Raw genomic sequence first — 19702 nt, 5'->3', positions numbered from 1 at the left:
GTTAAGGCCTTGATATTATCTGAAAATCATTTCTGTTACAAAACTAGAAAAGGAAAGACTAAGCAATAGATACACAAGTAACTCCATGCTCATGTAGAGCCAACACTGCTGTAAGTATTAACTGCAAAGCATAGTCTCTCTGCAAAGCATAGTCTCTCTCTGTGCTAAAGGAACAGAAGGAAGCTGGATAAATATTCACAATAATTTATGCTAGATCAGTAAGTCTGAGGTGTTGGCATTTCTCCTAATGCTTACAGCACAATATAAAGAGCTATTCGAAAAAGCTGTAAGATGAAAATGATCTCTTCAGTTATCCAAATGATGCTGATCATTCAAATCAGATGTGCTGTGACACTGCCCTGCACAGTACTGCTAGTGGGTTTTTCTAAATAACTTTCAGTCTTTTCATCACTGTATATGTCCCCATATATACAGCTCTTGAGCAGACTTTTTGCCCAAATTGATTTTTTTTCTACATAAAATATAGCTCCACATAAATTATAAACCTCTTTTATTATGAACTTCCCTCTTTTATTCTGTTTGTAATGCAACTGCATTAAAAACCACACAGTGGTTTCAGAGCTGTCGAGCTGCTAAACTGGCTCCTTGTAATGCCAGCTTACTTTCCTTTGAACATAAGGCAGAATACAAACAGAAGTAGAGCAGAATATAACAGAAATGTTGTTAACCACCAGATCATCAACCAGACCTAGCCAGCTAGTGCTAACTCAGCCTAAATTCTGGCTAAGGCCCCATGCCTCGAGTTTCCTATTGAGTAAGCATTCTGTTTCTTGGTTCAAATGACTCTTCAAATGACTTACAGAGGATTTCTGATGTACATAGATTTTACCTATTTGCTAGCCACATAAGCTTAGGTAGCATGTGAATATGACCACTTGTCTCAACAGATAATTTCTTAAACATGGAGAAAAATGTTCTTTTTTACTGCTCCAGCATGCTAACAGAAAAACAACATTGTGTCCCATTTGTCAGAATACACTCTTCTATTTCAGATACAGTTGCCTAAATTTAATTCAGTCACTGCTCAGGAACTAGTAATATGAAAATACATAAAAGTTGCTCAGGTCTTTTGCATACTCTTGTTTTGAGAAGTATGTAGCTCTCTGGAAAAAATGCCTCCTTCGGTGAATCTGAATGGAAGTGTCCATCAACATCTGATTTGACCCAAGGCTGCAGTGGTAGAAAGGAAAAATAAATGGTGAGAAATAATCTTCAGTGGAGATTTCCACTGAAGCTAGCTTTTGCTCCGTTGTGTGCTATGTGTAGGTAGCTTCAGGCATGATATTTCAGCATCCCTGTCAGTTTGGAGACAAAGAAAGCAGCGCTATGCTTGAAAGTCTTAAATGCTACTGGTAATATGCAGAAGGGCTCTAAACCAAGTAGCTCAGTAAGGGTTTGATCCTGCATATGCTAATTGAAAGGAGAAACACTTATCTCGAAATATTTGTCAGCTGTGTTGCCCTGATTTATTCTACTACAGAGCAGTTAGCTCACATAAATTTAGATGTTTCTGTCGCAGATGTCTGCATTGGATCCAGATATCTAGGTATTTTTTACAGTGAGTGGAGGAAAAAAGGCACTTTCATGATGCTATTCATGTCATTCTAAGATACAGGCTCCTGGTCTTGTCACTGGGCATCACTGAAAAATGTGTGGCTACCTTTTCTTCATTCCCTCCCTGCAGGTATTGATACACATGGATGGGATTCCCCTCAGCCTCTCTTCTCTGTGCTCAACTCTTTCAGCCTCCTCAAGGAGCCAACAATGAAAGGTGCTTTTCTGGACGTGATAGTTATAAACAAGGAATAACTAGTCAGGGATATGAAAGTTGGAGCAGTTTTGGCTGCAGTGGCATATGACCACTGGAGTAACAGGATCCAGAAGGATACAGGAGGAATATCCAGAGAGGAGGAAGAAGGGCAAAAGTCAGGACCACAAGCCTGCATTTTGGGAGCTCAGACTCCAACTTCTTCAGAGAACTTCTTAGAATAATCCCATAGGATATGACCCTTTACCCTAGATAGAAGAAGGTTCCAGGAGAGCTGGTTTAAATTCCAGTATCACTTCCTTCAAGCTTAAGAAAGCTCCATCCCAAGAAGTAAGAGATCAAACAAAGGCAGCAGGAATCCTGCATGGATGAGCAAGAAGCTCCTAAACTAATTCAGATATAAAAAAAGAAGCGCATGAGGTGAGGGAAACGACAGGTGACCCACAGGGTGTGCAGAATGTATCTTTAATAAGGGTATGTTTTTCAAAAAAATAGCAGAAGGTACTTTATTTCAGTGTTGGAGCTTTTTCTCTTTCCTTTCCCTTTTCTTTTCTTTTCTTTTCCTCTTTTCTTTTCTTCTCTTTTCTTTTCTTTTCTTTTCTTTTCTTTTCTTTTCTTTTCTTTTCTTTTCTTTTCTTTTCTTTTCTTTTCTTTTCTTTTTTCTCATTTGATTAGCCATTTCTACCTGGAAAGTTGAGGGAAAGGACATTTAGGGGCTAATTTTTCTCACCACAAAATAAGGGAGGAAAGATGAAAGAAGGAAAGGATATTCAAGAATTTGACTAGGAGAAAAGTCTCCTGTGCTTCTGGAAATGTGTTCACATGCCAGCCATATTCTTTTGGAGGTGAGAACTTTGTGGGCATCAACCACCATGCTAATCTGCAATGTGGCCAAAGCAGAAATTCATTTAAAAAAAAAAAAAAAAAAAAAAAAACCAACCAGACCATAAACCAGGTACATAGAGTGACTGGAAATCAGGACCATGGCATGTTCCTGCCATAAGTCTATAAGTACACTGAGTAACAATAAAATTATCTTATTCCCATGTAATTTGGAAAGCTTTTCAGTGAGATCTTCCAGAAGTGCTGGGTCATGTGCTGACAATACTGCTATTAAGAGGGTGGGAACTGAAAATGGAAACCTCTGTAAAATCTGCATGCAATATTGAGTCTCAGAAAGAAGACAGGCACCAGAGAAGGAGAAACAGGTGAAAAATAGTTCGCAAAAACCTTTGGTAACTTGAAAACCAACAAATGGGAGAAACCATATTGCCTAAGATGCTGGCTGATACTTTGAGAGAATTTGACTAGAACTGAGAAATAGTCCTTTGCTCCCAATACTTAGACATCTAAGACTGCTTTCCTAGGTCCACTTTCCCTTGACCATATCCCAACTCCATTTGAGGGACATGCTCAGGCATGCATTATACCAAATTCCCTAGCCTTTGATATTAAACATACCATGTTTCAATTGAAACAAAGCCAGGACTTGTGTGCTGAATGGGACCCATCATGTTTTACAGAAACTTTTTCTGGTATTTCCAACAGGAATTATGTCAGAATCCCAGTAAAAGAGAATCTCTATGTAGCAGCTGTAGTTAGAACTCAGGAAGTGCTACAGGAACAGGACTTCAACTCAGGTGTCAACAAGTAACACAGAATGTTATTCAACTCAGCACACAAATGTCCACTTGGCAGGACGTGCTGGTCTCAACTGCTTTCACTCTGTGACAGATGTCCCAGTCATGCAGGAAGTGTGGCATTTGTTTGGCTCAATGGGAAATCAGACTTATGAGTGATAGAAAACTTATTTCCAAATGTGGAATGTACCAGTTGTTCTGATGTATGAGCTCTTGCTGAGGTAAAGCGTCTGAGATAAGACCATGGTATTTGCATATCAAAACAGTTTTGCCAAGCATGTGCCTTTCAGGATGACTTTTAGAAACATCAGTTTATCTGAACACTATCAGAACTAGGTAAAGTAAATGTTAATAATTCACTCTCCTTGAAGATCAAGAAATGCGTCACCGGGATTCAAAACTTTTTCAGGACATTGTAGGCAGGACTGGGTGCCTCAAATGGAGGCATTTGCTCAGAGTGAGCTGAGTTATCTGTCCAGATTCTTTAGCCTTACAGCCCAGCACACACAGTACCAATATGAGTAGCAGGCTGCAGGCTCAGTGTGTTTTAAGTTGACAACACAATTATTAAGACATATCAAGATCCATCTGGACTTGCCTTGACCTGCCTGAAGGTTGAGGTTAGTTTGTTTAGCTGTAACAGCTGTTGTCTGATAACCAGATGACAGTTACCTAATTTGTTTCAGCCTTTGCTTAGCTTTGTACAGCTGAATGGTATAAGGCTTATTACGTTACATATTTTTATAAATATACATGTAAATACAGCATATATATTTTCTTTCTCTAGTGATCCATGATGATGCTACCATAAAAATACAGGGTAGAGATGTACAGGCATTGGATGATAACTGCAGCTTTAACAATGGAGACACAAGTTGATAATAGAGGCCTCTGGTTGTAAACAACTTGAGAGCAGACAGTTCCTGGCTGCCAAAGGAATACTACCTTGTCAGATGGGTAAAACAATTTAGGGGTGAAAAAAATAGGTAAAACCAGGTATCTGAAATATGTTAAAACATGCTGTACATAGTAGATTTTGCTGTAAAATATGGAACTGTGAACCAATGAGTAAGGAGCAAGCAAATCATGTTAGGAAGTACGTAATGATTCCACTGAGAAGACCCAAGAGTGAGGAGGAGAAAACCATCAATACCAACATCATATTTTCAGTAAAGAGAAGTAAGAAACCCTCCACATAACACCTCTTTCATGGATGTCTTGCCATGACACACCCAGACTCCCCAGACAGAAGCTATCAACTTTAGGACATGATCTCTGTGTCACCAAAGTGACACTAAGAGAGTGAGCATAATACCAGAGAAAGGGACAATTACTATAAAGTTCAAGTATTTTGATTTTCACCATATGATTATAGGGATGAGCCATAATGTTTGGATAATTTGAATTAAAATTGATAGTATCATTATGTTCAGACTAATAAAAAATTCTTTGATTAGAGTATTGAGACATGAATTACACTAGCAGTAAATTCCCAGTTCTGCATAAAGTGTAAGTGACCCACATAAACTGCATAAGTTGTATTGCACCAAATTCGTGACCTAAGCTGTAACTTAAATGCAACAAATCAGCAGTAAGTTTGTGGAGGACCTAGTTTGTGAGCCTAGATTCTTAAAACTTGATATAGCTACCAACTCTATTGATTTGATTTCCACAGACTGTAATGGGAGGTGAGTTGTCAAGCTCAAAAATATAGGCATTTAGCTATATCTTGTGTGCCTTCAAAAAGATACTGAAGGTGTGTTTTGACATTCGCATTGTACAGCTGAAGAGATGCCAGGTGCTAGCAGTCAATTCATGGAGGCTAAATACAAAAATCAGAGTCACAGAATCATGTAGCTTATATGTAACATGCAAAGGTCAGCTAAGCCAGTTCTGCACAAAGTAGGCCCAGTAAGGTCAGGTTGCTCAGGCCTTGCCCAGTCAAGTTTTGGATATCTCCCACGATGGAGAATGTTTCAGCTGTAAAACATTCATTCTGTTCTCTCGGTTGGCTATAAGGGCTTCTCTGCTAACTTTAGACAAGGATTAATGAAACACCAAGGAACCCAATGTAAAATCACAGTCGAATGTGTAATTGTGGATTGGTGTAATGGAGACAATGCTGGTCTAAATGTTTGTGGCGGGTTTTTTTTTGTCTGACTTAGTCTAGTTATAATGCTTTTATACAATCTCAATTTTCTTCCTTCTTCAGCAGTTTTAGAGATATAGTCATAACTCTGAGCAAGCACTCACATGGAGGAAAATTCCTCTCATATAAACTCCTCAGATATATATTTTTAGCAGAAGAAGCCAATGGACACAAAAAAAAATGGAATCATACCAAGTCATGAATCCTTTTAGTACCAGATGTCTGAATGAACTAGAAGACCCTTAATTCCATCTGAACCAGATGTCCATAAGACCAGAGCTAAGAGAGGAAAAAATACAGCTTTTCAGGCTTTTTTTTTTTTTTCTCTGGAAAGAAAGGTATGGCTTAAATAGGAAATTTTTTTCATGCAAGTTTAGGGATCTGTCACATAATTAACCTCTTCTAGTTCTGAGAAAGCTGCTTATCACCAGGGTACAAAGTTCGGATTTAACAAATGACAAAGCAGTATGGATCTTTGCTGTAACTTACTACTCTGCTGTTTCTAAACATTATACCTGATATATGTTACTGAAAAATACAGTGATTCATATGTCAGAGAGAATAATAAATTGCAGTGATGCAATTCAGGAAATCAGTGCCAGTATCCTCTATTTTTCAAGATAAAGAGGCTATTTTGTCCAAATCTGGCTGGAAAATTAATATATCAAATAGATCAAGTTGCTAATTCATTTCACTAGTAGTACTGTTGCCACTAAAAGCACATAATTATATTTAGTGCTTCTATTTGTAAACTCCATTAGAATTGGCTTATGTGATCATCATCTCACTGCCTGGCTATAAGAGCTCATAAATCTGAAAAAATTTAGATTAAATACTTCTATCAGGAAAAAAAAATACTGTCTGTACAGAAACAAATGACTAAGGCAAAAATGGCAATGAGTCAGTCTATGGATGGCCCCAGCAGTTAGTGACTGGCTTACTTCCCAACAGCATGAGTAGGGAAAAAACCAAACCACTGTGTGGTGATTAGGCTTCTTTCATTCTTTGTATTTTCAGTATAGAAATCTGTCAATACTTAGGACACAAACACAATCCCCATGGACATTGCTTACTAGTATATGTACTGTATGTTGACTTTGTATTGAATGTCACGTAGAGTTCAAGATCTGGAGTACCTGCCTCCAAATTGTGATGTATTTATGTCCACAATAACCAGGAAAAGCTGCAGATCTTAAACAACTCACTGTTTTCACAAAATGAAGCGTGCAAGAATGAGTGTAATGTCGCTTGTGACTTTTAAATGGTTTCTTTATGACTCACTATCTCTTGTAGATGCTAAAATTTGCTGCAATTTTCTCATCTTTTTACTTCAAAGTTCAACGTGCAATCTAATTTTTTTACGTAGTAACACATAGTCAATGGTACAAACTAACTGATTTCCCATTATGAGAGCAAAATAGAAGCAGCATCTAATGTGCAGCCCCTCAGCTTCAGTTATCCCCTCAACAGGGTGGCAACGGATGCAAAAAGACATAAATTTAAGTTATTTGGTGTTTTAGGAAAACGTATAGAGTTAGTTTACTTAGGTCACAGGAGGATCTTAAATGTCTGTCATGATTTAAAGACAAATAAACACATGTAGTTGACAGCAATGAGAGTTTAAGGTTATTTCTGAATTGCAGGTAAATGCAGTGAGATTGCTGTTGCTGTAAATCTTGCTATAGAAAATTCATAAATGCATGGGAATTACGTCTTCCTGAAGGACCACTTCCTTCCTGTAAATTTCTAAGGAACAAAAGTTTTCCTGCAAAAACACTCATTCACCTGAATGAGAGCAAAACTAGTTACTTATAAAGGAAAAATGATAAAAACAAGAAGAGTAACCTTGTTACAGCAGCTAACTAAGGGAAACTGTGTTTTCCCTGGCTACCTCAGAGAGCTACTACATTGTCTGGCATTCCCCTGAAGCAGTGTCCTTGTCTGTACAGAGGCTGGATGAAAGGTCTTGCATTGCACTTTATCAGAGGGAGGCACAAATGCTGACAATGTTGTGCCAAAGTACACACTGGTATTTGATTTTTTTTAAAAATGCCATTGTGTCCAAAGCTAAGGAACAAATACAATTTTATATTTTCCTGTATATTAGTACAATAACATGTTGTCACTTCAGCAAAGTATGAATAATTGATTCAGTGAGTCATTGTAATTTATTTTAAAATAAGTCTAGAATAAAATAATACTGCCTTTTGCATTACAGTTAGTACCACAATAGTAGAACTTCCTATGTTTAAAATAAGCAAGACTAAACTAAACATCTTTGAATTGTGAGGGCCAGATACTTTGCATGTCCTTAACAGCTTTCATATGCTCAAAACAAGGAAGTATCTTTAAAAACATGATTCATAAATCCAAATGAAATAAACTCAGGTGTTATTGAACTGCTGTATTGGTCCAAAAAATTTTTTTAATATTATTTTCTGGAATAGATTTGCTTTCCCATGGAATAGAACACAGATTTTTAAAAAGCATAGCTGTGAAATAATTTGTGGCAGTGATTAGATTTGCCCCAGTTCCTGGGAAAGTAAGGCTGGATGGCTGCAATTATTTCCTTTCATTGTCTCTCTTTGCTTAGTTGTGCCACACAAGTTACCAAATCAACTGGAAATGCTAGATTAAAAACAGACAAACAAACAAACAAACAAACAAACAAGCTACTCCCATTCCCACCCTTTTCCCATCGTTTGAGGCTCTATGTGAGGCTCATCTGAAATGGGATAATCAAGACATCCTTATAGTGCTGGTGAAACCTAGGGGATACCTCAGCTTTTAAAGGTGTCTGAAGGCATCTACCTCAGAAACCAGAGGGCCTTTGAAATAGCAACTGAAAGTTTAAAGCAACTGAACCAACCTTTTGTATTTTTTCTGTCTGATTATTTTCCTTCTCCCCACTCTGCTCAGTAAACACACACAGCAGCATCCTAAGAAATGGAGATATTCACACTAGCAGTTCATTTTTTTAATTGATAACATTATCTTTCTGAAATATTTTTTTTAAGTTCTCAATGTTTAAAACCAGACAGATTGGTTTAAATTTTCACAGTAACAAATCATTAGTAAGTGAAACAGAAACATGCTGACAATAAAGGCACAGCAGATGAGTAAAATATTATATAGATCTGCAGCTATATCCATTAACAATGTGCTATTATTATAAGAAAATGCCCAGAAAAAATAATGGGGATTTTAAATTATGCAGCTATTAGAAAAAGGAGGAAAAGCATGTAGAGAGAAAGAATATCCTGAAAACATAACCAGTTATGCCTGCCTTTTTCCCAGATATAGCAGTAATCTATTAAATTAAAGTCTTTCTCCCACAGGTCCTGCCTAATTTCTATTCTTGGATGGACTGTCATGAAAATCTTAGCACTATTTCTACACATATTTTATAAATGAAACAAACAGTAAACTCTAGAGAAAGCAGAGCAAGAGATCAAGAATACTGAGAACAGGCAGGACTCGAGCTGTCAGTCTCTCTTCTAGCCATCATCTGACTCTGTTGGAAAATAGGGTTTTTCCTGGATTTTTTTTTTTTTTTTTTGTTAATAATAAAGTATCACAGAAACATAGAATGGTTTTGGTTGAAGAGATCTTAAAGATTAAAATGTTCCAACCCACTTTGCCTGGGCAGGGACACCTTCCACTAGACCAAATTGCTCAGAGCTCCATCCAACCTGGCCTTGAACACTTCCACAGATGGGAGGCCCACAGCTTCTCTGCACAACATGTTCCAGTGTCTCTCCACCCTCAGAGTAAACCATTTCTTCCAAATACCTAACTTAAACCTTCCTTCTTTCATTTTGAAGCCATTCTCCCTTCTCCTGCCACTGCATGTCCTTGTAAGAAGACCCTCTTCAGCCTCCTTTTAGGCCCCCTTTAGGCACTGGAAGGCTGCCATAAGGCACCTGCAGAGGCTTCTTTTTTCCAGGCTGAACAATCCCAATTGTCTCAGCCTTTCCTCATGGGAGGCATGATCATGCTGAAGGCCCTCCTCTGGACTCACTCCAACAGGTCCATGTCCTTCCTGTGCTGGGACCCCAGAGGTGGATGCAGGGTTCCAGGTGGGCTCTCACCAGAGCAGAGCAGAGGGGCAGAATCTCCTCCCTGGCCCTGCTGCCCACGCTGCTTTGGGTGCAGCCCAGGACACGTTTGGCTTTCTGGGCTGGGAGTGCCCATGGCTGGGTCATGTCCAGCCTCTCATCCACCAGCACTCCCAAGTCCTTCTCAGCAGGGCTGCTCTCCATCTGTTCATCCCCCAGCCTGTGTTGATGGCAGAGGTTGCCCTGATCCAGGTGCAACACCTTGCACTTAGTGTACAATAATCTTACATTTGGTTCTACAATATTCCTTCCTGGAATCTGACTGGGTTGCAATTAAGTATTAATGAGAAGTAAAAGCTATGGATAGTAATTACAGTGGCCTAATAGCCTCTACCTCCCAAGCATTTAATATTTGAGAGATATCTGTAGCTTGCATTACTCATAATGACTTTTTTCCTATATCAGATATGTAAAATTTATAGATATGTTTTACATATTCAAAATGACGAGTTCATAAGATGCTTTGAAATATTATGATGTTAGCTGGTGGCAACTTAACTTTTGTCTGTCAGACTACTAATAAGGGAAGTTGTCTACCTCAATCTGGCTCCCAAAATCTGCCAGATGCTTAGAGAGCAGAGTAAGAACAAGACAAGCACATAGTGACACATCAGAGAATAATTGTCCAGCCTGTAGCTTGCAAAGTGTATGCACTGTCTTTGTATCTAACAGTCCCCACAGAATTTCCTTCAATACATTTGTTCATTGCTTTTTGAATTCTTGTGACATTTTAATACTCCAGTGACACATGGCCAAAACTTCTACATTGTGAGAAGTATTCCCTTTTCTGTTTGTTTTTTTTTTTCTTTTTTTTTTTAATCTGACCCTCACCACCTTTATTTGATACTCCTATTATTTTTTTTTCAAATAAATAATCAGCAGTTGATTTCTATCCATACACTTTGCCCTACTTATGTAGCCTGCTTCCTTCTTCTTTACAGACCTCCAAACCAGTGAAGAGCTGGTGGTAGAATCACTGGCTATGTAGCTCTGAAGGAGATTAAATGGGGCAGAGGGAAATATGGAAGATACTTTTACTGAAGTGGAGAAGATCTGATGGAGAATGAAAATGGATATATTTTTGTTTCAAAGAATACAGTTACAGAAAAATTGAGAGAATGTTAGCATAAGCTTCTTAATTATCTCATAAGCAAACAGCTTTTTCTGGAAACTATTATAGCAGAGATATTTTTTTAAATGAACAAGAGGAAATCAGACTGCTTGAAAAGCAAAATGACATGCTGGTAAATCTCTTGATTAATTATAAAATGCAATGTTAACAAAAAGACTTAACAAGCTAGATTTAGTAGTCAGAAGATATCTCAGTGGAACAGATGAACAGTTAGACATAACAACTTTGGAGAAAGTATGATTAGATTAATTTGAAAGACTATCTTAGCATCCCTATCATTATCACTACACAATCCCAAAATCAAAGGAAATAAGAAGGCAACATCAATAGGAGATTTAAAATAAAGCTACTCCTAGGCGATCAAATGTTTTATATTTGTCAGAAGAAGACAAATATAAGAAGAACTCAAGAAGAACATGAAAAATACTGTTAAATGTATTGATTTTATAAAATTGGTAGCAGGAGGGAAGGCATATTGTGACATTCTGTAAAATAGCCTTGGATTTTGATGAAAAATTAGGAATCTCAAAGAACTTGAATGATAAAATTAGGTGCCGGAAGCTAAAAAGTGTACTATATAGATAAAGAAGGAAATCTCTTCAGAGTATCAGTTTAGGAGTACTCCAGGATATACAGTAGCTTCTTTAAAATGAGTACTGAAATTTTTTTAATAATCAGATAAAATTTTCAGAATATCACAACCACAGAAGAGTTCCACCATCTCTTTAGATATGTTAATTATTTGGTTATGAAATAAGATACATAGATTGCAGGGGGAAAAACGAGTTACTGAAGTTGCACAAAATAATTTGCGATCAATACCAATAACAAGAAGAAACTTATTATTATAAGTTGACAAATTATATTAGCCAACAGCCTGCAAACATAAATATTAGTAAGTTAAAGCAATTGAAATTACTACAAGGATTAACTAAGAATTATTTGGGGACAGAGTAAATTAAGGCCTGGGGACAATGATGGAATGCTTATAATTGTTCTTCAGATAACTTCAGTACCAAAAATTAAGAGTGAAATACTTTCTCATATACAAGACTCTTAACAGGGCTTTTTTTGTTGTTGTAACAGATGGAACATTTGAGTAAGAAAAACAATTCAATATATTATAAAATTAAGTACCAATTTATATTTCGGTCAGTGAATTTCATTTTTCATAAATTTATAGAACATAATTTTCCTTTAAATTTTTAATCCCTTCTTCAAGAATACCTTGAAAGAATAAATAGATTCAAAAGGAAGGATGCACTCAAATGTCATTTTGATACAAAATAGGCTGATTTTTTCACTTTCCCTGAAAAGTTTTCCACTTTGAGTTTTTAAAGGACCTCACAAGGACCACTGAAAATTCGGTGTTCTTTAAAAAAATTAATTATTTGAGACAGCCATACCAACAGAAAAAAAAAGTTGACACGTATAATGCATTGCTGTACAATACTGATGCCACTGTTTTTTTTAGTAAAGCAATCTGAGGACTGATGAACATCAAAATACTGAATTGTAAGTTATGCCTTTGATATTTTCATGGTTCATTGAAGCCAAAAGAAGCTGTGCACTTCAAAGAGTGAAATGTCTGGGCAGTGTTTTTTTCTTCCAACTTTGAGCATTTAACATGAGGATTTATTTTACATATTTGCAGCCTGAAACTTGTTAGATTATCAATTAGTTTTTAGACATGACTTGTTGGAAGATGCACTGCTGTAGCAAAGAAGGTAAAGGAATATAAGCAAATCAAGTCATTAGTATTGCTGTTTTATTCACAACTATTTGCTGACAATAACCTAAGTCTTTTTGTGTGCCTAAATTATAACAAATGGGTAATGGAGGGAGCATTTCTGGGCATTTACTGAGCAGTCAGAGGAGGGGAAAGCCAATACAGTGCTCAGAAAGAGTGATCCAGCTGGCAAGTGGCATCTGGCATGTCTCCTAGCCATCAAGTTTCCTCCCACATTAAGGAAGAACTTTTACCTGTACTCATCCAGTTATTCAGGCCCATGTATTTTTTAAAATAGGTCTATAATTAGGCCCTAAATCCATACATTCAACTTAAGCAATTGAACTTTCTAAATTATCAGGCACCTGGAAATTTCCACATTAGCTGGCTGGGCTATATTAAGAAATCAAATGTACCAAGGACTCTTTGCTGGCAGTAAAGGCAATTGGCATGGAGTAGTCCTCACCCCCACATCTATGTGACTAGGCTGTCCTGAACAGGGTGGCCTGACCTAAACTGCCTGTTGGGAAAGGTCCTTTACCCATGCTGTTCCCCACACCATGCCTAGGAACCATTAGATAGCTGGGCAAAGCCCAGACTTCTCCTAGAGGTCATACTTTCAGTTTAACGATACAAAGCATTACATTAAAGTGCCTGAGGAGTCTCTCCAGTATTTTGAAATTGCTAGCACAGTCATGGCTAGTAAGCACTCCTAGGTGCTCAGGATTTCTAAAAACAGAACCTCTCATTTGGTTAGGGTTTTTACTATTTCACTGCTCTTGTTTGCTAAAGATTAGCCTAATCCACTTGGTTCACTTGATATAAGTGAGAAAAGGCCTTCCCACTATATCCTTCCCACAATATCTTTCCCACTAGACTAGGATGTTCTTTCCAGTTTTGCAGCACCTCACTTTCTCAGATATGGTGTTAACATAGTAATTTGTGAAAGGCAGACTTTGATTGTGCAGTCCTTTGTGTATTCAGTCTTGTTCCTTGCACTGTATTTTTTGGGCAGACAGACTATGATCCTCGTGCTTGTATTAAAAAATATCTTACTCTGAGTAGTCCACTGGCATCAGTGTGATTACCTCTGCTGGAAATAAATAACAATAGTAAAAAACACTGGTATATGTAGTTCTTGGGAGTCAATCCCCACCTTATTTTCCATGAGTTTGTGATTTTTTTTCCTGATCTCTGTCACACAGTAGTTGAAACTTGGAGCTTTCACAAGGTAGTAAATCAATAAAGAAAAGGAAAACCTGATTGTGATGCTGGTTTAAAAGTAAAAAATTTAAGATGTTCATGGTAAGACCAAAGTTATTTAAAAAGGAAGAAAGATTAGACAAGTATTTGTATCTCTTCAGCCTTGTTTAAGCTTTCTAGGAAAAAAAAAAGAAAAAAGGTAGTTATTTGGTTTGAAAGGTAAAACATAATGAACTTTTCAAAGACAACTCTTACAAAGTTACTTTGTGAATTGCTCTGTTTTACTGATAAGCAGAAATATGTCCTTAGTTCCTCAATTATCTCAGGCATTGCCCAGCACAAGTGAGTGGCATGAGAGGTACTGATGGGGCTGTGTCACGGAAGGACAGATGGACTAATCAGAAGGGAACTGCCATCAGGATTATATGAAAGGAAACTTAGAGACAGGAAAATTCCATTAGCCAATGGGCATTAAAGAATTGTATCAGAGTCTAATTACACGTTTTAAGAAAACAATATTCTTTCAGACATAAGATTGCTTTGAGATTCCTTCTATTCAATATTTAGAAAGCCTGAGAAAGAGAACAGTGGTCTACCTTACAGAAGTCCACAACAGTGGCAATGAGGATATGACTAATTATATGATAGCTGACAACTACAATCTGAAAGTTGATTCAAACTGAATTAAATAATTTAAAATCAGAATTTAATTAAGGAGATTTCTTGTCTTTTATTTAAATGAAAACTACAAGGATTCATAAAAGGAGCCTCTATTCCTCCTGGTTTGCTATTAAAAAAATGTATTTTGTATAAAACGTCTACTTCTGGTATGATTTAAGGAGAGAATTATCTACACATGAGATGTTGAAACTATGTTTTTGGGTTCTACTGTAAAAGAGAGCAGGTAAATAGTAACAAAAGCTAAGATTATGGCATCAGTTTCCTCCACACGTAAGTAAAAAGGCATGGCTTCCTTTTGAGAAAGTCTTAGGATCTCTCAGAGAAAGGAAAAAAAAATCTTAACAAAACTTTGAGGAGAAGCTTTTAAGCATCTGGTACAATTATTAGAGTGGCTGCCTATTGTGCTCATGTGTCCAGTTGAGTTGCCTCAATACATCAGCTGTACAAACACATACAGAACAGGAGCTGGGAAATATTTACTGCGTTTTTCTCCATTCTTCAGAGAGGTTTTTGGTCCTTTTCTTTTTTCTTTTCTTTTCTTTTCTTTTCTTTTCTTTTCTTTTCTTTTCTTTTCTTTTCTTTTCTTTTCCTTTCTTTCTTTTCTTTTTTATTCTTTTTTCTTTCTTTCTTTTCTTTTTTTTTTCTTTTTTCTTTCTTTTCTTTTCTTTTCTTTTCTTTTCTTTTCTTTTCTTTTCTTTTCTTTTCTTTTCTTTTCTTTTCTTTTCTTCTTTCTTTTCTTTTCTTTTCTTTTCTTTTCTTTTCTTTTCTTTTCTTTTCTTTTCTTTTCTTTTCTTTTCCTTTTTTCTTTTCTTTTCTTTTCTTTTCTTTTCTTTTCTTTTCTTTTCTTTTCTTTTCTTTTTTCTTTTCTTTTCTTTTCTTTTTTCTTTTCTTTTTTTTCTTTTTCTTTTTCTTTTTCTTTTTCTTTTTCTTTTTCTTTTTCTTTTTCTTTTTCTTTTTCTTTTTCTTTTTCTTTTTCTTTTTCTTTTTCTTTTTCTTTTTCTTTTTCTTTTTCTTTTTTCCTTTTTTTTTTCCTGAGATGACATGCAGGGTAAAATTCATCCCTTCATTATGCCAGTGAAATAAGAAAAATTGAACCAGAGATTATTTTTCCCAGAGCATATAAATATCTAATTTATATATTTTATGTAATTTATATTTAAAATATTGAAAACTTCCTTATTTTTTCATCTTCATGTTCAGGCTGTGCACAGGACTGTACATGGATTTTGAGACTCCAAATTCCATTTGAAATATTATGCAATACTCAAAATTCATATTAGTGCTACTGACAGCAGTAACATAATTACAAAAAGAGTAACACCTAGCAAAGTAGAAAGGCATTATTACAAATAGGGCCTAAAATATTTAAATATTTTCATATAACCATAATATATTATTTTTTATTTAGACTCATCAAAACACAAAATGGAATATTGAGTGGCAAACCCAGTCACTAGCATTTGTTTTTCTAAAAAATGAAACGAGCAAGAATTTAGTATGGGTTTTTTTATTCTTCATGGACACACAAAAAGTCTAGCTAATTACTCCAGCTTACTGTTTATCAAGTCTTTAGAAGTCTGAAATCTGTGTTTCTAAATATCTTTTCTCTCTGAAATAGTCACAGGCATTCAAGTGAGAGTGTCTTCATCAAAGGTCACTTTCTATTTTATCATAGCATATTTTTTATTTGTGAGGCATAGGCATACTTGCTTGCATATTTGAGCAATACCTTCTTTAATAAATAGGCATGAATATCAGTTTTAACAATCAGGCCTTTAATGAAATAGATAGAAGGCTTGTATGAAAGCACATTTTAATGGCATTTATTTTAATTTCTGCCATTAAAGTAGTTGGTTGTTCATCATATATTCACAAAAAAGTACTGGGTGGTTCAATTTAATGGCAAGAGAAACTACAGAATTCCATATCTAGAGACTGCTCAAACTAAATAATTGGACTGAGTTTAGTAAAAATCATGAATAGAGACAAGAGAAGACTGATCTGTAAGTATTGACCTTTTTTTCTGCAAATGTCTACTGGAAATACACTCAGTAATTTAACCTACCACAGTTGCAAGAAAAATACAAAGGAGGAAGAGAAGTCTTTTAATCCTAAATAGATAACTATAACAACCCCAGCATGAAAAAAGTAAACTTAGACTAGCAAGATCTATCATGGTCAATTTAAAAAAAAAATTCTGGTGACATAATGGTAATTAATTATACTGAGTGATAACTACAGTTCCTAAAGAGAAAATGTGACTCTTCCGCAGTGGCCTTCAAGCAAATAACTGAAGCATGTTAGCAAAGAAAGATTCTTGTGTACAGCAGATGTTCCAACGAAGACCTTGCAACAGTATTAATGTTGTCAAGCAATATTAAAAAAGATTAGGTTAAGTTAGAGTTTTCTATAACAGACTAGTACAAAATAAATCTATCAATATGTGTGAAGTCTACAGTTTGCAATAATTATGGAAGAAAGCGTACAAGTCTGTGAGTGAAATGCCAAAATAAAAGAATGGTAGCCAGTCCTTATTTCTGTGCTCAGGAATCCTGACTTGCACCCTGTTGTGAATTAGCAATACAAACAAACTTCAAAAGAAAGTACACATTCCCAAGGTTCAGTCACACATGTGCCTCAGGGTGCTAATGTTTGAAGACAAAATATACCACATAGAAGGAGGAGTTGTGTTAGGAAGATGTAAATTTTCAAATGCAGGATCACATTCTTGCTTTGAATTATTACAAGCAAAGATGAGGTTGCTTGGATCACAAAGGAAAACGGTAGTAACATGAAAAATGATAGAAGAAAAGCAACACAAAGTGCCTTGGTATAATGAATATGCAGGAAAAATCAAAAGGCTTAAAGCACAGAACACTAAGAATGCATGAAAAACCATGGGTATTATTAAGCTAAAGGCATGATTTTGAGAAGCCTAGAAATCAGAGTAGTACTGACACTCCATGGAATTATGGACGCTTTGTAATAAAAATAGGCAAGGATGGCAAGGGTACTGTGATAATTTATTGATGTACTTAATTGTATTGTTTGCTGCCAAAACATTATTAGCAACATAAACAAACATGCCACTGTTTTTTATGTCTATATATAAAGCTACGAAATGTATTAAAGAGTTCATGCTGAGTTACTATTACACTGGTAAAAAGGACAAGATGCTGTGGTAGCATGAATGTTATTTCTCTAGCCTATTGACAAATTACATGAAAAAAAAATTAAAAATTCAATTTAAAAATCAGACTTTGTCCCTTTGCCATAAATCAAAGTCCCACCTGAAGCACCTAAATCAGCTATTTATAATTTTTCTGGTGCCAGCAGAACTTAGGTTTAGCAGCAGCCATACCATTCCCTGTGGAACAGAGCTGGCCCTGTGGCTGGCTCAGGAAGAAGCCATGAATCCATGGAAGAGAGGGGCAGAGAGCACAGCCTTGTACAAGGTGTAAGGGGCCAGATTTGGAAAAGGGAAAAAAATCAGACAGAATTAATAGAAAGACGGAAAATTCCATGCTCTACACATTTATTAGTTTAGTATCAAAGAGGTTTGGATCAAAATATAAAGATTTGAGGAATGCAGTCCTGATTTCCAATATCTTTCTTTTGGAGGTAGTGTTTTAACTGCTCTAATGCTGTACAGAAATAGCTCCTTCCCTCCCTTACTGGAATCTAATTGGGCCCTTCAGGGAGCACATATACCCAGATGGGATCCACCTGACCTAGTTTTGGACACTTAACATCTTGATAATTAGATCTGAGTTAGCTGTCTGAACTGTTTTCATAGTGAAGAAACAGTAGTATAGCACCATTCCTCTCAGTTAAAATAAATACTCATAATAAATAGGTCCAAGTAATAATTTCCTAGAAATGTTGTTAATTATAAAGGAAGACCAAGGTGACTAACAGAGACACAGGTCATAAACACACAGCATAATTCAGGCTGCAAAGGATCTCAATAAGTCTCCAGACCAACCTCCTGCTCACTGAAGTCAGACCAGGTTGCTCAGTGTGCATCCAGTCAAGTCTTGACCACCTTCAAGGCCAGAGATGGCAAAACCTCGCTGGACAGCCTGCTTCCCTGCCTGACTGTCCTCGTGTGGAAAAAATTCTTTCTTATGTCCAGTCTGTCTCACTTTGTGCTTGTCATCTCTTCTCACCATGCACCACTGGGAAGAACAAAGCTTCATCTCCTTGTTCACCTCCCCCCAGGCACTGTTAGGTGAGAGCTTCTACTAGGTGTCCCCTAATCCATGATTTCTTCAAGCTGAACAAGCTCTTGTCCGCAGCACCTTCTCAGAGGCCCCCAACCACTCTGATGGTTTTCCACTGAACTCACCTCAATGTCCTGTATCAGGCAGTCCAAAACTGAATGCAGTATTTTCACAGCCACAGAATGTTTTGAGTTGGAAGAGACTTTTAAAGAACATCTGGATCAACCCCCCCTGCTGTGGTCAGGGACACCTTTCACTGATCATGCTGCTCAAAGCCCCATCAAGCCTGGCTTTGAACTCTTCTGGGGATGGGACATCATAAGTTTTCTGTGTAGCCCACCAATCAGTGTGTGCAGCAGGAAGGACCTAAACATAGGGAAAAACAAGGGACTTGAGGATTAAGTGGTGGCAGGAAAAACCTCAAATCAAAAAGTGTTTCTGCATAGAATAAGATTGAAACAGCCATGTAAGTCTCTGTGTCTATGTCTGGTCTGTCTGACCTGCTAGGGTCATGCTGTGCAGTCTTGAACCCCAGACAGAACTGACATGGAGGCACTGTGGGTCTCTGGTTTTTGTCTAGTCTCAGTACCTCTTTCTTCCCCTTACAAATAAATAAGAAATTGATGCTATAATCTGCCTGTGCCTTGTAGCTGGCTGTGCATCTTCCCTGAGAACTATGAAAATATTCCTGGGTTTGATAATGCAAACATTATTGTTGTGGTCACACACTGCTCAAGTAGTGAAAATTATTCACCCAGTTTGGTCAGAGAAAAGAAATCCCCTAGTACTGACTCCAGTTCGTGTCATGGCCACTTCCAGTTAGGAATACAGAGCTACTAGTCACAGCCAGGAAACCTGGACCACTCATCAGGCAAAAGATGGACAGAAGACTTGTCTTGCACAGAAACTGTGAAACAAGGGTTTAGGTCTTCTTGTATAATTTTCGCCGAGTACTCCTTCTCACTTGGAAAAGGGGGCTAATAGTGCTATTTTCTGTTTAGCTTTTAAATCTTTCTACTACAATTTTCTGCTAAACAT

Source organism: Anomalospiza imberbis, chromosome 2 (genome assembly GCF_031753505.1).
Source record: "Anomalospiza imberbis isolate Cuckoo-Finch-1a 21T00152 chromosome 2, ASM3175350v1, whole genome shotgun sequence".
Lineage (NCBI taxonomy): Eukaryota > Metazoa > Chordata > Aves > Passeriformes > Viduidae > Anomalospiza > Anomalospiza imberbis.
Note: the sequence above shows the minus strand (reverse complement) of the source record.